Source organism: Hordeum vulgare, chromosome 4H (assembly GCF_904849725.1).
Source record: "Hordeum vulgare subsp. vulgare chromosome 4H, MorexV3_pseudomolecules_assembly, whole genome shotgun sequence".
Lineage (NCBI taxonomy): Eukaryota > Viridiplantae > Streptophyta > Magnoliopsida > Poales > Poaceae > Hordeum > Hordeum vulgare.
This window is the reverse complement of record NC_058521.1, coordinates 29,708,201-29,722,546: the sequence shown is the minus strand read 5'-3', so window position 1 is coordinate 29,722,546 and position 14,346 is coordinate 29,708,201.

Genomic DNA, 14,346 nt, shown 5'->3' with positions numbered 1-14,346 from the left:
TGCCCCGCCAGCTCCTCCTGAGGTTCCGAGTGCCTTGCCAGCTACTCCCGTGGTTCCGAGTGCTCGGAGCACAAAGAGGACTAGGGACTCTGCTGCTGAGCCCGCGGGTCAGCCCTCTAAGGTGGCCAAACCGAGTGGATCCAAGCCTCGGAAGGCTTTGCCGCGGATGAGGATCGCCGTTCCCGTCGCCTCAGCGTAAGTGTATTGTTCTTCTATCTTCTTCCAGTATTTGATTGAACTCATGCTTATTGGTCGAGTGAATTTTACTCGACAGAGCTGCCACCTCTGCCACTTCCCTGCCACGCCAGGAAGACGATCCCATGGATATGGACAACGTTTCCACGACCCAGCAAGGTACGTCGTGGCGACTCCGAGAGCTTACATTATTGTTTCACGAGTTCTGTCTTTGGTCTTGCCCTTTTTCCTGTGGTCTCACGTCGTTCGGTCGAGCTTCCTTCAGAGGTGATTCATGTGGAGGAGGACGACCAGAAGAGGTCTGAGCAAGATGCGGTGCCTGTCCTTGAGGATGTTCCATCTGTTACTACTCCCGCCAAGGACGCGCCGCCAACCGAGACGATGCCGTCGATTGAAACGGCGCTCATCGCTGCTGAACCGACTGGAGCAGGACTTGGTATGCCCAAGGAGTCTCTTGTGGTGCCAGGTCCGTCGACCGTCCAGTACGACGCCCAGCGCCTCCCGGAAGATTAGGTGGGAGCTACCAAGGGGGCCATGGTGCAGGCCGAGTTGATGGCGGGTGATGCCAAGAGAGCGTACGACTCCATCGCGTCTGTGTACAAGCGAAGCTTGGAACTCCAGGACGATATCCGAGTAAGTGGGCTAGTAAGTATTTTACTTTACCCTTGTAACCCAGTGGGTGTTTAAGCAATATACTCGAATGCAGTATGATTATTTTGCAGTGGGTTCACTCGTAGTGAATCCAGTGGGTGTAGTCCCCGAGACTTCTGTCGAGTGCTTGCACCGGCAGTTGTCTTTATATACATTTTCTTTAAGTTGATCAGATCAAAACTAATCTGTTCGGATGTTACTGGTGGGGGCACTCCGAGTGCACCTACTGGATTAGTCCCCGAGAGTAATTTTACTCAGGTCGGGTAGTAGTAGCCTCATAGGCTTGTTTTTGTTACGTATCTCAATAGGGCGGACCTGTTTGAGCTTCATGCCAGTGGGGTCACTCTCAGTGAACCCACTAGGTGTAGTCCCCGAGACCGCTGTCGACTGCTTGCGTCGGCAAGGGTCTGAAGAACTTGGAGTTTTTGTTGTTTTCTTTGTTGAATTTGTCTGATCTTCTCTTCGCGCTGATTTGCAGAAGACTTGCGAGATGGGATCATCGTACAACACTCTGAAGGCTGAAAAGATTCAGCTTGCTGCGGAACTGGAGACAGCAATGCATGACTTGGCTGGTGTGAAGGGCACTCTGGCTGAACGAGAGAAGTTCTTGGAGGAGTCCCGTGAGGCAAACAAGGCATTGGTGGCCGAAATGGAGAAAATGGGGAAACAAAGAACCGAGCTGATGGGACAGATGAAGGTGATGAACAGTTGGTGCATAGCACAGGAGAAGTACGTCAGTGACTGGGCAAGGAAGATGATTGCGCTTCTCAGAGGTAAGTTCTATTTTTCCGAGTGCTTGTTGACTGTGTATTTCATTCTGCGCTTACTTTCTGCTCGTCTTGTCTTTGCAGATTTTTGTATGGACGCTGAGGCTGAAGCAGCTGACGTTGAGCTGTCAGTTATTCCGAACGTTCCACTCAGCGACGACGCCAATCGAGACATGCTCCGAGCGCACATTCGCCTGGGTAAAGTGGGACCTTTCATCGGTCGACTGAGAGAGGTCGTCGGCCGAATCGACAAGGAGCTATGGCCCGAAGACGAGTCCTGGCAAGAGATGGAAGGGTTGATGACTCGGCTGGAGAACGTCCCGATCCGAGTGCAGGCGTGGAAGAAGTCTGCTGCTCGCTGTGGTGCGGACGTGGCGTTGTCGCTGGTCCGAGTGCACTGCAAGGAGGCTCGCGAAGAGAAGCTGAAGGCGTTGCAGGTCGCCAACACCAAGAACCTTCGATTCGAAGATTTCATGGAGACCTTCCTTGAGAGCGCCACTCGCATTGCAGACGGGATCGACCTCGACACTTTCGTGGAGCCTGCCAGTCCCAGTGCAAGTCCTGACGACGCTTGAGAAAACTTTTACCTCGGTATGCTGAGTGTTTACTTGTATCAAACTTTGGCCACTGCTGTTGTCCGTCACATTCGTGGTTCGGCGTAGATAATCTTGATCTACACCGAACCGACTATCTTTAAACCAACTTTGAATTGAAACTGACTATTTTGTTCTTCCTTTGCCAAAAAATTGTTGACACGATTTTGTCTCGTGGTTTTTGATTGGCGTTTCTTGGTGAAGCCAATGGAGAACATGCGGAGCATGTAATTGTGAGTTGTCTTGACATCTGCATGAGCCTCAATGAGGGTCTGCTAAGCCTCCGAGTGGATCTATAGGATACACTCGAAGGGAGTTCTTTACTTAGGCGATTCGTTATCGCAGCTAAGTCTTAAAGCGCGACCGTAAGGTCGCACTCGGAGCGAGTTGGTACACATGTAATTGTCAGTTGTCTTAACATCTACATGAGTCTCAATGAGGGTCTGCTACTCATGTAATTGTCAGTTGTCTTGACATCTACATGAGCCTCAATGAGGGTCTGCTACTCATGTAATTGTCAGTTGTCTTGACATAAACATGAGCCTCAATGAGGGTCTGCTAAGCCTCCGAGTGGATCTGTAAGATACACTCGAAGGAAGCTTTTACTTAGGCGATTCTTTATCGCAGACAAGTCTCCGAGTGCGACATTTAGAGCACACTCGGAGAAAGTTGTTGCTTAGGCGATTCTGGATCGCAACTAAGTGCCCGAGTGCGACGTTTAGTGCGCACTCGGAGAAAGTAAGTACTTAGGCAATTCTAGATCGTAGCTAAGTTTCCGAGTGCGACGTTTAGTGCACACTCGGAGAAAGTTTGTACTTAGGCGATTCTTGATCGCAGCTAAGTCCCCGAGTGCGACTTGTAGTGCACACTCGGAGAAAGTTAGTACTTAGGCGATTCTGGATCGCAGCTAAGTCCCCGAGTGCGACGTGTAGTGCACACTCGAAGAAAGTTAGTACTTAGGCGATTCTGGATCGCAGCTAAGTCCCCGAGTACGACATTTAGTGCACACTCGGAGAAAGTTATTTTGGATCGCAGCTAAGTTTCTGAGTGCGACGTTTAGTGCACACTCGGAGAAAGTTTGTACTTAGGCGATTCTTGATCGCAGCTAAGTCTCCGAGTGCGACGTGTAGTGCACACTCGGAGAAAGTTAGTACTTAGGCGATTCTCGATCGCAGCTAAGTCCCCGAGTGCGACGTTTAGTGCACACTCGAAGAAAGTATGTACTTAGGCGGTTCTTGATCGCAGCTAAGTCCCCGAGTGCGACGTGTAGTGCACACTCGGGAGAAAGTTAGTACTTAGGCGATTCTGGATCGCAGCTAAGTCCCCGAGTGCGACATTTAGTGCACACTCGGAGAAAGTTAGTACTTAGGCGATTCTGGATCGCAGCTAAGTCCCTGAGTACGACATTTAGTTAACACTCGGAGAAATTTTGTACTTAGGCGATTCTTGATCGCAGCTAAGTCCCCGAGTGCGACGTATAGTGCACACTCAGAGAAAGATTGTACTTAGGCGATTCTGGATCGCAACTAAGTTTTTTTTTGAGACCGGAGTCCGCAAACGTGGAAGAATTTTAAATCTGAAAAAACTCAATCTGCTTTTTATTACTTCAACGATACTTGTTCTTTACATTGCTTCAGTCGACGGTCACGTGTAGAAGCGCTTCAGGAGATCTCCGTTCCATGCTCGCGGCTCGTTCGTTTCCCTGTTGAGGTTGTAGAGTCGATATGCTCCGTTGTTCAGCACCTTGGAGATGATGAAGGGTCCTTCCCAGGCGGGAGCTAACTTGTGAGGTCTCTGCTGATCCACTCGGAGCACCAGGTCGCCTGCTTGGAATGTACGACTCCCGACGTGTCGCGCGTGAAAGCGCTGCAGATCTTGTTGATAAATGGTTGAGCGAGTCATTGCCATCTCGCGCTCCTCGTCTAGAAGATCCACTCCGTCTTGCCTTGCTTGCTCTGCTTCAGCTTCGGAGAAGAGTTCAACTCGTGGAGCATTGTGAAGCAAGTCACTCGGAAGGACTGCCTCTGCTCCGTAAACGAGGAAGAACGGGGATCGCCCTGTAGATCTATTTGGGGTTGTGCGGAGACCCCAAAGCACTGAAGGTAGCTCGGTGACCCATGCGCCGGCGGCATGTCCCACTTCTCGCAGGAGTCGAGGCTTCAAACCTTGCAGAATAAGTCCATTCGCCCGCTCTGCTTGCCTGTTTGTTTGGGGATGCGCCACAGATGCAAAATCCACTCGGATACCTTGGCCTGTACAGAAACCTTTGAATCTGTCCGAGTCAAAGTTTGTTCCATTGTCAGTGATTATGCTGTGAGGTACCCCGAATCTGGAGATGATGTCCCTGACAAACTTGATGGCCGTAAGGGCGTCGAGCTTCTTGATGTGCTTGGCTTCAATCCACTTTGTGAACTTGTCGACTGCCACCAACAGATGTGTGAATCCCCCTTGGCCTGTCCTGAATGGACCGACTGTATCTAATCCCCACACGGCAAACGGCCAAACAAGAGGGATTGTCTTCAACGCAGATGTTGGCTTGTGGGACTTGTTAGAGTAGAACTGACAGCCTTCGCATCGGTCGACCATATCCTTCGCCATTTCATTTGCCTGCAGCGAGAAGAAGCCAACTCTGAATGCTTTGGTGACGATTGCCCTTGAGGAGGCGTGATGACCGCAGGTTCCCGAGTGAATTTCTTCCAGGATTAACCGTCCCTCCTCAGGGGAGATGCATCGTTGAAGGACGCCTGAAACGCTTTCCTTGTACAACTGGCCATCAATGACAGTGAACGACTTTGACCTGCGGACGATCTATCTGGCTTGGACTTCGTCTTCTGGTAATTCTTGCCTCAGGATGTATGCAATGAATGGCACAGTCCAATCGGGGATGATAGCAAGAATTCCATGATCAAATCAACCACGGCAGGGACTTCGACTTCAGTCGGATCTGTTGAGCTCTTTGGTTGTACTGGTTCCTCTGTGAAAGGGTCTTCTTTAACTGAGGGAAGGTGAAGGTGCTCGAGGCAGACGTCACTCGGGACTGGTCTCCGAGTGGATCCAAGTTTCGCCAATTCATCAGTTGCTTGGTTTTTCAGTCGCGGAACATGGTGGAGTTCCAGACCTTCAAACTTTTTCTCGAGCTTCCTCACTACATTGCAGTATGTGGTCTTGGTGGGGTTCCTGACGTCCCACTCCTTCATCACTTGATTAACCACCAAATCCGAATCGCCATAGACGATAGGCGACGGATGCCGAGTGCGATGGCCATGCGCAGTCCATAAAGGAGAGCTTCATACTCTGCCTCGTTGTTGGAGGAATCAAAGTGTATCTGCAACACATACTTGAGTTTGTCACCCTTTGGCGATATGATTACAACGCCAGCGCCGGAGCCATTCAACATCTTGGACCCATCGAAGAACATTGTCCAATGAGCTGAGTAGATGTGGGTCGGTTGCTGTTGTTCTACCCATTCTTCTATGAAGTCAGCCAGAGCTTGAGACTTTATAGCTTTCTTGGCCTCGAACTTGATGTCGCTGTATAACATCTCCATTGCCCACTTCGCCACTCGGCCCGATGCGTCCCGACTGTGGAGGATTTCCGACAACGGAGCATCAGAAACGACAGACACCGAGTGGTCTTGGAAATAATGAGCCACCTTCTTCGTAGTCATGTAAACCCCGTAGATAAGTTTTTGATAGTGGGGATACCTCTGCTTGGAAGGAGTCAGGACTTCGGAGACATAATACACTGGCCGCTGAACCTTGTATGCTTTGCCTTCTTCCCGTTCAACTATGAGAACAGTGGTGACGACTTGATTTGTAGCCGCGATGTACAGAAGAAGGGGTTCTTTACCGAGCGGAGCAGTAAGAACCGGCTGGGTGGAAAGTAGGACTTTGAGGTCGTCGAATGCGATTTGGGCTTCGTCTGTCCACTCGAAAGTATCTGATTTCTTCATGAGTCGGTACAGAGGAAGTGCCTTCTCGCCGAGTCGACTGATAAACCTGTTCAAAGCCGCTAGGCAACCTGTGAGCCTTTGAACATCGTGTATTCTGACCGGCCGCTCCATTCGGACGATGGTCCCGATCTTTTCGGGGTTGACATCGATCCCTCGTTCAGAAACGAAGAAACCGAGTAACTTTCCGCTGGGAACACCGAATGAACACTTGGCTGGGTTGAGCTTGATATCGTACCTACGAAGGTTGGCGAATGTTTCTGCCAAGTCAGTCAGCAGGTCGGAACCTTTGCGTGACTTGACTACGATATCATCCATATACGCCTCCACATTCCGACCGATCTGGTCAAGGAGGCATTTTTGGATCATGCGCATAAAGGTTGCTCCTGCATTCTTTAAACCAAGTGGCATAGTGATGTAGCAGAAGCACCCGAATGGGGTGATGAAGGCTGTTTTTAATTCATCGGGGCCATACAGACGGATCTGATGATAGCCCGAGTAGGCATCAAGGAATGACAAACGCTCGCAACCCGCAGTCGAATCGACAATTTGATCGATGCGGGGGAGCGGGAAATGGTCTTTCGGGCAGACCTTATTGAGATGCTTGAAGTCGATGCACATTCGGAGAGACTTGTCCTTCTTGGGCACCATGACAACATTGGCGAGCCACTCGGAGTGGTGTACCTCGCGAATGAAGTTGGCTGCCAAAAGCTTAGCCACCTCTTCTCCGATTGCCTTCCTCTTGTGCGCGGTGGACCGACGCAGGCGTTCTCGGACAGGCCGAGCGGCGGGATCCACATGCAGTCGGTGCTCAGCCAACTCCCTGGGTACACCTGGCATGTCAGCGGGCTTCCATGCGAAGATGTCCCAGTTCTCACGGAGGAATTGGATGAGCTCGGCTTCCTATTTAGAATCGAGGGTGGTGGAGATGTTCGTCGGGGCAGCGGTGTCGTCCGTCGGGTGGATGCTGACCTTCTTCGTCTCTCCCGCCGACTGGAATGCGGACTCCGAAGCTGGCTTCTTCGAACGCATCAAGTCAGCGGGGTCGACTGTCTTCTTGTACTCGTCAAGCTCGAGGACCGCCATCTGCTGATCGGCGATCCTCGATCCCTGGTGCAGACACTCCTCGGCCCGCTGCCGATTGCCTGTGATAGTGATCACACCTTTTGGGCCTGGCATCTTCAGCTTCAGGTACACGTAACATGGACGGGCCATGAAACGCGCATACGCCGGGCGGCCCAGAATTGCGTGGTACGCACTCTGGAAGTCCACCACGTCGAACGTCAGTTTTTTCCTCGCGGAAGTTCTTGTCGGAGCCGAAGACGACGTCCAACGCAATCTAGCCGAGTGACTTGGCCTTTCGTCCAGGGACGACTCCGTGGAACTGCATGCTGCTCTCCCTAAGTTTGGACATCGGAATGCCCATCCCCTTGAGAGTGTCAGCGTACATGATGTTCAAGCCACTGCCGCCGTCCATGAGGACTTTGCGCAGTCGGACTCCTTCCACCACCGGGTCGACGACCAGAGCCTGCCTCCCTGGTGTGGGTACGTGTGCTGGATGATCCGACTGGTCAAAGGTGATCGCAGTCTGAGACCATTTGAGGAACGTGGGGTTGGTCGGTGTGGCCATGTTCACCTCCCTGTTCACCAGCTTCAGTCGACTCTTGCTTTCAACGTCAGCAAAAATCATCAGTGTTGCATGGACTTGGGGGAACGGATCCTCCTTGTCCTCCTCATCCTGTTCATTGTTCTTTTCACTCGGCTGCCCTTCGCCGAACCCTTGGATCAGGAGGTGACATTGCCGAGTGGTATGCTTTGGAAATATGGCGTTGCCCTCTTCATCCATCTTCGTGTGAATTGGACATGGCTGGTCCAGGATGTGGTTTCCAAACTTCTTCTTCTTGGGGGTGAACTGAGCCTTCCCCTTGCCCTTGAACTTGGCATTGGTAACGGCCGCGGCCTCTGCCTGCGGAGTGGACGAAGCTTTCTGCTTCTGCTTTCGTGTGCTGTTCCCATCTCCATCGGCGACTGCTTTGTGCTTGCCACTACGAATGCGGTCCTCTTCTTCGCCATTTGCATAGCATGCCGCTATCTCCATCATCTTACTCATGGAGATGTCGCTTGTTCGACCGAACTTCAGGTACAGATCTCTGTACCGCACGCCTGCCTTGAAGGCGCAGACTGCTTGGTTTTCTGTGACGTTCTCCACCGTGTGTTAGAGGGTCGTCCAATGCTGAATGAAATCACGCAGGGGCTCATTCTGCTTCTGGACACAGTGCTGGAGCTCCACGAGACCAGCAGGGCATTTGCACGTCCCTTTGAAGGTCCTGATGAAGACTCGGGCCAGATCTGCCCAACTGTAGATGCTTGAGGGAGCCAACTGGTTCAACCACGCTTGTGCCGAGCCGTCGAGCATCAGGGGGAGGTGTTTCATGGCGACGTGGTCGTCCCCTCCTCCGATCTGGACTGCCACTCGGTAGTCGTCCAACCAAGTTTCTGGCTTGGATTCTCCTGTAAACTTCCTGATCCCTATCGCCAATCGGAAGTTGGGAGGGATGTCAGCCGAACGGATGGCTCGACTGAAACACTCGGGACCAGAGACGATGGTCCTGCTTCCACTGGGCGGTGGGCCCGGCCCCTGTCGACCCTCCTCTGGGCGATATGCACTCTCGCGTCGGGCCTTGGATCATAAGTGTCATTGACTGAACGCCGATCATCATGATGTCGGGGCCCGTAGGGCCCATCCCGCGGAGGGGTGCGTGAACGGCGACGATCTTCGGGATTCATGGAACGGCTGCCTCCCCTGTGTCGCTGATGAGAACCGGGGCTGTGAACTGACTGATGCGTGTTCGCGCAAACAGAACTATTGTGGATCCTGTTGTGCGACTGGGAGACCGCCGAATTTTGTTGCTGCGCCGTGTGCAGCAGGGCACGGATCTGCTCGATCCCTCTGCCAGCCTCTAAATCAGTCGGCTGGAGGGAATCGGCTATTTTGGTGGCGGCAGCCAGGTTGAGGACGGGTGCGCGAAACACCTCCACGTTGCTTCGACGAGTGTGCCGACTGGCAGAACGAAGGGGCTGACGGCGAGCGCCGGATGTTTCACCGACCTCGTGCTCATTCCGGCCGGTTTGGCGGGGACTTTCATGGTTGTTGGCCATGTGCACTCCAGCTGCAGGCCCGCGACCCAAGTACTCGGAAGGAAACTTAGTCGAAACCGAGTCCGAGCGCTGGGACGGCGGCGCAACCACAACCGACTCTAGGACCGCCACTTGTGAGGACGCATTCTGGCGCGCCTGGGCGTGTTGCACCCAATGCTGGAGCCGTGGACGGCGGGACCGCTTGTTGCGGCGCGCGACGGTTGCGTAGGTCGACACCGGAGCCGACTGCTGGAGAAGAAGGATACCGCGGGTGCCGGCACGTAAGTGCGTAGCCCCGCGACTGGGGAGCGCCTCGACGTCGAGAGGGGCATCCCGAAGCCATGCCGAATCATCGACGATGAAGGAGAGAGCGCCGAAGAGGATCTCGTGACCCATGCTCAAATCTCCACCGGATGACATGATGAAAAGATGTAGTCGCAAACTCGCCGGAAGTCGCTTAGACACCTGCCCCAAGGTGGGCGCCAACTGTCATGGGTATAAGCCTGACAGTAGATGTGTAGGGTACGAAAGGATGGGCAGAGCTTAGCTACGACGAGGTTGTATGAGTTCAGGCCCCTCTATGGTGGAGGTAAAAGCCCTACATCTCAGTGCTCTTGGGAGCTTGTTGTCGAGTGGGATATGGATTACAGTGAATTGCTAACCCCTGCAGTAGTGGGGAAGGGTGGCTTATATAGAGTGCGCTACCCTTCACAACGGTTCGGTGCACAGGGGTGGAGTAGTGGCGAATAACTGCATATGTTACAGGTAATGTATGTCTTAAATGCTAATAAAGGTACATGGAAACGTATGACCGTTGCCCTCCAGGGGGGTTACGATGTATAGAGTGGAATCCAGTCGGTAAGTTTGATACGCTCCGATTGCTCATCTCCGACTGGATGATGGAGGAATTGTCACCGACTAGATGATGGGAAGTCCTTAATTCAGTCGGAACTGACTAAGGGCCTTATCCCTTATGAAGGGTAGTCCTTGGGTAGGGCCCATAGGGCAGGCCTATGACCCTATCCTAGGACTATAACCCCATCACCGCCATAGTTACCGGCTACTGGTGTTTGATTCCATATTGATCGCTCCTAACACGTTCGGGGTTGTTATGGGGACCCTCTTGATAAATCGCGTAGTGTTAAGACTTGTCCGGCAGGACCCAACATTGGTTTTAATCTGCTAATCACTTAATTATAATCTGCATAGGGAATAGCTACCCCGAGGAATTTAATCAACAACCCGGGCCAGTGCTCCTCATGAGTGTTGGTCCACCCACCTAGCATTCGGCAAGACCACCCCAAGGAAACTTGAGGTTTGGTCCTTGTCCACTTTGCATAGACGGTGTTGTCCTAAGACTCAGATACGCGGCTCTTATGAGGGTCGTCGACACACCGGGAGGTCCTGCTAGTCTTGTCTTACCTTAGCGATATATCTTGCGTATATGAATCCCAGTGAAGCTTTGGTTCTCCCCAGAGTTAAGGTTTTCCTCTAAGGAATCCGACGAGATCACGAGATTCGTGATAGAGGATTACTTTGCGACCCGTGTATGTTTGTGATGGACTAGTTGGAGCACCCCTACAGGGTTTAATCTTTCGGAAAGCCGTGCCCGCGGTTATGTGGCAACTTGGAATAATTTTGTTAACATCCGGTATTAGATAACTTTAATATAAGCTAATAAAATTGCCAACTTTGTGCGTAACCGTGACTATCCCCTTCGAAGATCGTTCTTTGATCGGGAACACGGTGGGGGTTATGATTGATGTAGGTAGGTGTTCACGATCACTTAGTGATCATCTATCATCGACCATTAGTATAGACCACCTTCATATATGTTCTACGTAAGTTAGCCACCATATTAAGCTTAGGATGCTGCAACCTAAATACTCCACCTGTCCAACCTTATAACTTAACTAGTTCTGGCACCGAGGTCATAGATTGCTGAGTCCCCGTGGCTCACAGATTCCTTCACAACACCAACAGGTTCAGGTACCCCCAAGACAGGTGATCCCGACGGCACGCAGCTGGCGTGGAAGTACGATGAGGAGAACGACCGCCTATACGTGAACTATCCAGAAGATTGATGCGTGGTCGTGATCGTGGGCCAACAGGCAGGGTAGCATAGCCATTTCCCTTGTTTTGTAGTCCGTAGCGGAACTACCTTGATTGTATGCGTGATGTACTCTGATATATTTATGAGATGGCAATTGAATCCCTTATTGTCATTCTGTTGATATTATGTATGTGCTATGATACCTTGTTTGCGAGACGCTTAGATGCGCTCCTTTCCAATTCGGGGCCTCGATCCCCAGATCGGAAAGGACAACATCTTAGTCGTTACAAGTTGGTAATCAGAGCCTTACGACCATAGGAGCCTTTGTGTGGTCGTACTTGGCCGAGTCGAGTCTAGTAAATGTTTTGATTCTTAGTTATATCGGAGAGTAGGATTATTTTTTCTCCTCTTCTATGCTGTGGTGAGGTTCTTGATACGTCTCAAACGTATCTATAATTTTTGATGGTTTCACACTGTTATCTTGCCTTCTTTGTATGTTTTATGTACCTTTTTATATCTTTTTGGGAATAACTTATTAATTCAGTGCCAAGTGCCAGTTCCTGTTTTTTTCCGTGTTTTTGACTCTTTTCAGATCTGATTTTGGAACGGAGTCCAAACAGAAGAAAAACCCCAAAATGATTTTTTTCCCGAACGAAAGAAGTCCACGGGGCTTTTGGGCCAAGCCAGGTGGGCTCCAGGGAGCCCACAAGCCCCCACTCCGCCACCAGGGGGGAGGCGGCGGTGGGCAGGCTTGTGGCCTCCCTGGCCGCCCCCTGACCTAGGTCTTTGGCCTATAAATTCCCAAATATTCCGCAAAAAATCGGGGGAGCCTCGAAAATACATTTCCACGCCGCAAGCTTCCGTTTCCGCAAGATCTCATCTAGAGACCCTTCCCGGCACCCTGCCGGACGGGACTTTGGAGTTGGAGGGCTTCTTCATCATCATCATCACCCCTCCAATGACTCGTGAGTAGTTCACTTCAGACCTACGGGTCCGTAGTTAGTAGCTAGATGGCTTCTTCTCTCTCTTGGATTTTCAATACAAAGTTCTCCATGATCTTCATGGAGATCTATCCGATGTAATCTTCTTTGGCGGTGTGTTTGTCGAGATCCGATGAATTGTGGACTTGTGATCAGATTATCTATGATATATATTTGAGTTTTTGCTGATTTCTTATATGCACGATTTGATATCCTTGTAAGTCTCTCCGAGTCTTGGGTTTTGTTTGGCCAACTAGATCTATGATTCTTGCAATGGGAGAAGTGCTTGGTTTTGGGTTCTGCCATGTGGTGACCTTTCCCAGTGACAGTAGGGGCAGCAAGGCACACATGAAGCAGTTGCCATCAAGGGTAAAGAGATCGGGTTTTTATCACTGGTTTGAGATTATCCCTCTACATCATGTCATCTCTACACATGAAGCAGTTGCCATCATGACTTAATACACTAGATGCATGCTGGATAGCGGTCGACGTGTGGAGTAATAGTAGTAGATGCGGAAAGTATCAGTCTACTTGTATCGGACGTGATGCCTATAGAAATAATCATTGCATAGATATCGTCACGACTCTGCACAGCTCTATCAATTGCTCGACAGTAATTTGTTCACCCACCGTCTACTTGCTTTCATGAGAGAAGCCACTAGTAAACACTACGGCCCCCGGGTCTATTCACATCCATCGTTTACAACTCCGCTTTTACTTTGCTTTGTTACTTTGTTGCTTTCAGTTCTCACTTGGCAAACAATCTATAAGGGATTGACAACCCCTTCATAGCGTTGGGTGCAAGCTTTTGTGTTTGTGCAGGATCTTGAGATACTCCTCCGCCGGATTGATACCTTGGTTCTCAAACTGAGGGAAATACTTACCTCTGCTGTGCTACATCATCCTCTCCGCTTCGAGGAAACAACAACGCAGAAGGATTCCTGGTGTCGTCAACGTGCCCATTTCTGGCGCCACTGGAAGGTCTTTTGTGTAGCAGCATAACGGACATCAGAAGCATTCCTGCGCCATTGCCGGGGATCCCTTTTGAAACATCAGAAGCATTTCTGGCGCCGTTTCCGGGGAGGAGAAATCAAGATCTATCCAAGTAGGTCTCATAAACTCTTCTCTTGCATTTACTTTTGTTGCTAGTTGCCTCTCGTTTTCCTCTCCCCCACTTCACATTTGCCGTTTTCATTTGCCTTTTTCCGTTCGCCCTTCTTCCGCTCGCTTTCTGTTGGCTTGTGTTACCATGTGCTTTCTTTTAGCTTGCATCTTTGCTTGCTAAAAATCCATTGATATGGATCCTCATCCACTAGCTGGTCTCTTTAAGAGACCCACTATTGTGGAACGAATTGCTTGTGAGTTGAGGGCAATTGATTATTTTTATGGAGTTTTGCTTGAGATGCGTGTCACACCCTGTTTTTCACCCCAAGTATTCTATGTTGCAAAAATCAGAGCTTGTTAAAACTTTTTCAAATAATGTTGTGAGTGCAATGTGAACCCTTGTTTCAGTGTGTGCTTGTTTGTTTGATGACTCAAACCTATGAAAACTTATTATTTTGCTCTCTTGAAAAACCATTTTTTCCTTTATATCAAGATCACCTTCATCATGTTGGGATACACTACTAGCTCATGAAGCCAAGTGACACTTCCAACCAAAGTTGGTGATCTGATCCAAATATTATTTTCATTCATTAAAAACATTAATTGGTGATTTAAAATATTATTTTCCTATTTTATATCTATGTCTGTTTCTAAGGCCAGTAATGATATTCCCACAAGGAAAATTGCTTTCCTCCATTAGAAAATTCTGAGTAAATTCATGGAAGCTCAGAAGGACATATATTTTCTATATATAAGATTTTCAACCCTACTTTATATTAATATTATTTGAGTAAATCCCTGAAAACCATTTCTGTCTGTTTTAGCTTTTTGAGATGTTTCCAAATGTAATTATCTCAATAAAATCCCATAAAATTGCAGGAGCCCTCCCAAATCATATTAGGTGCTCACCTAAAAT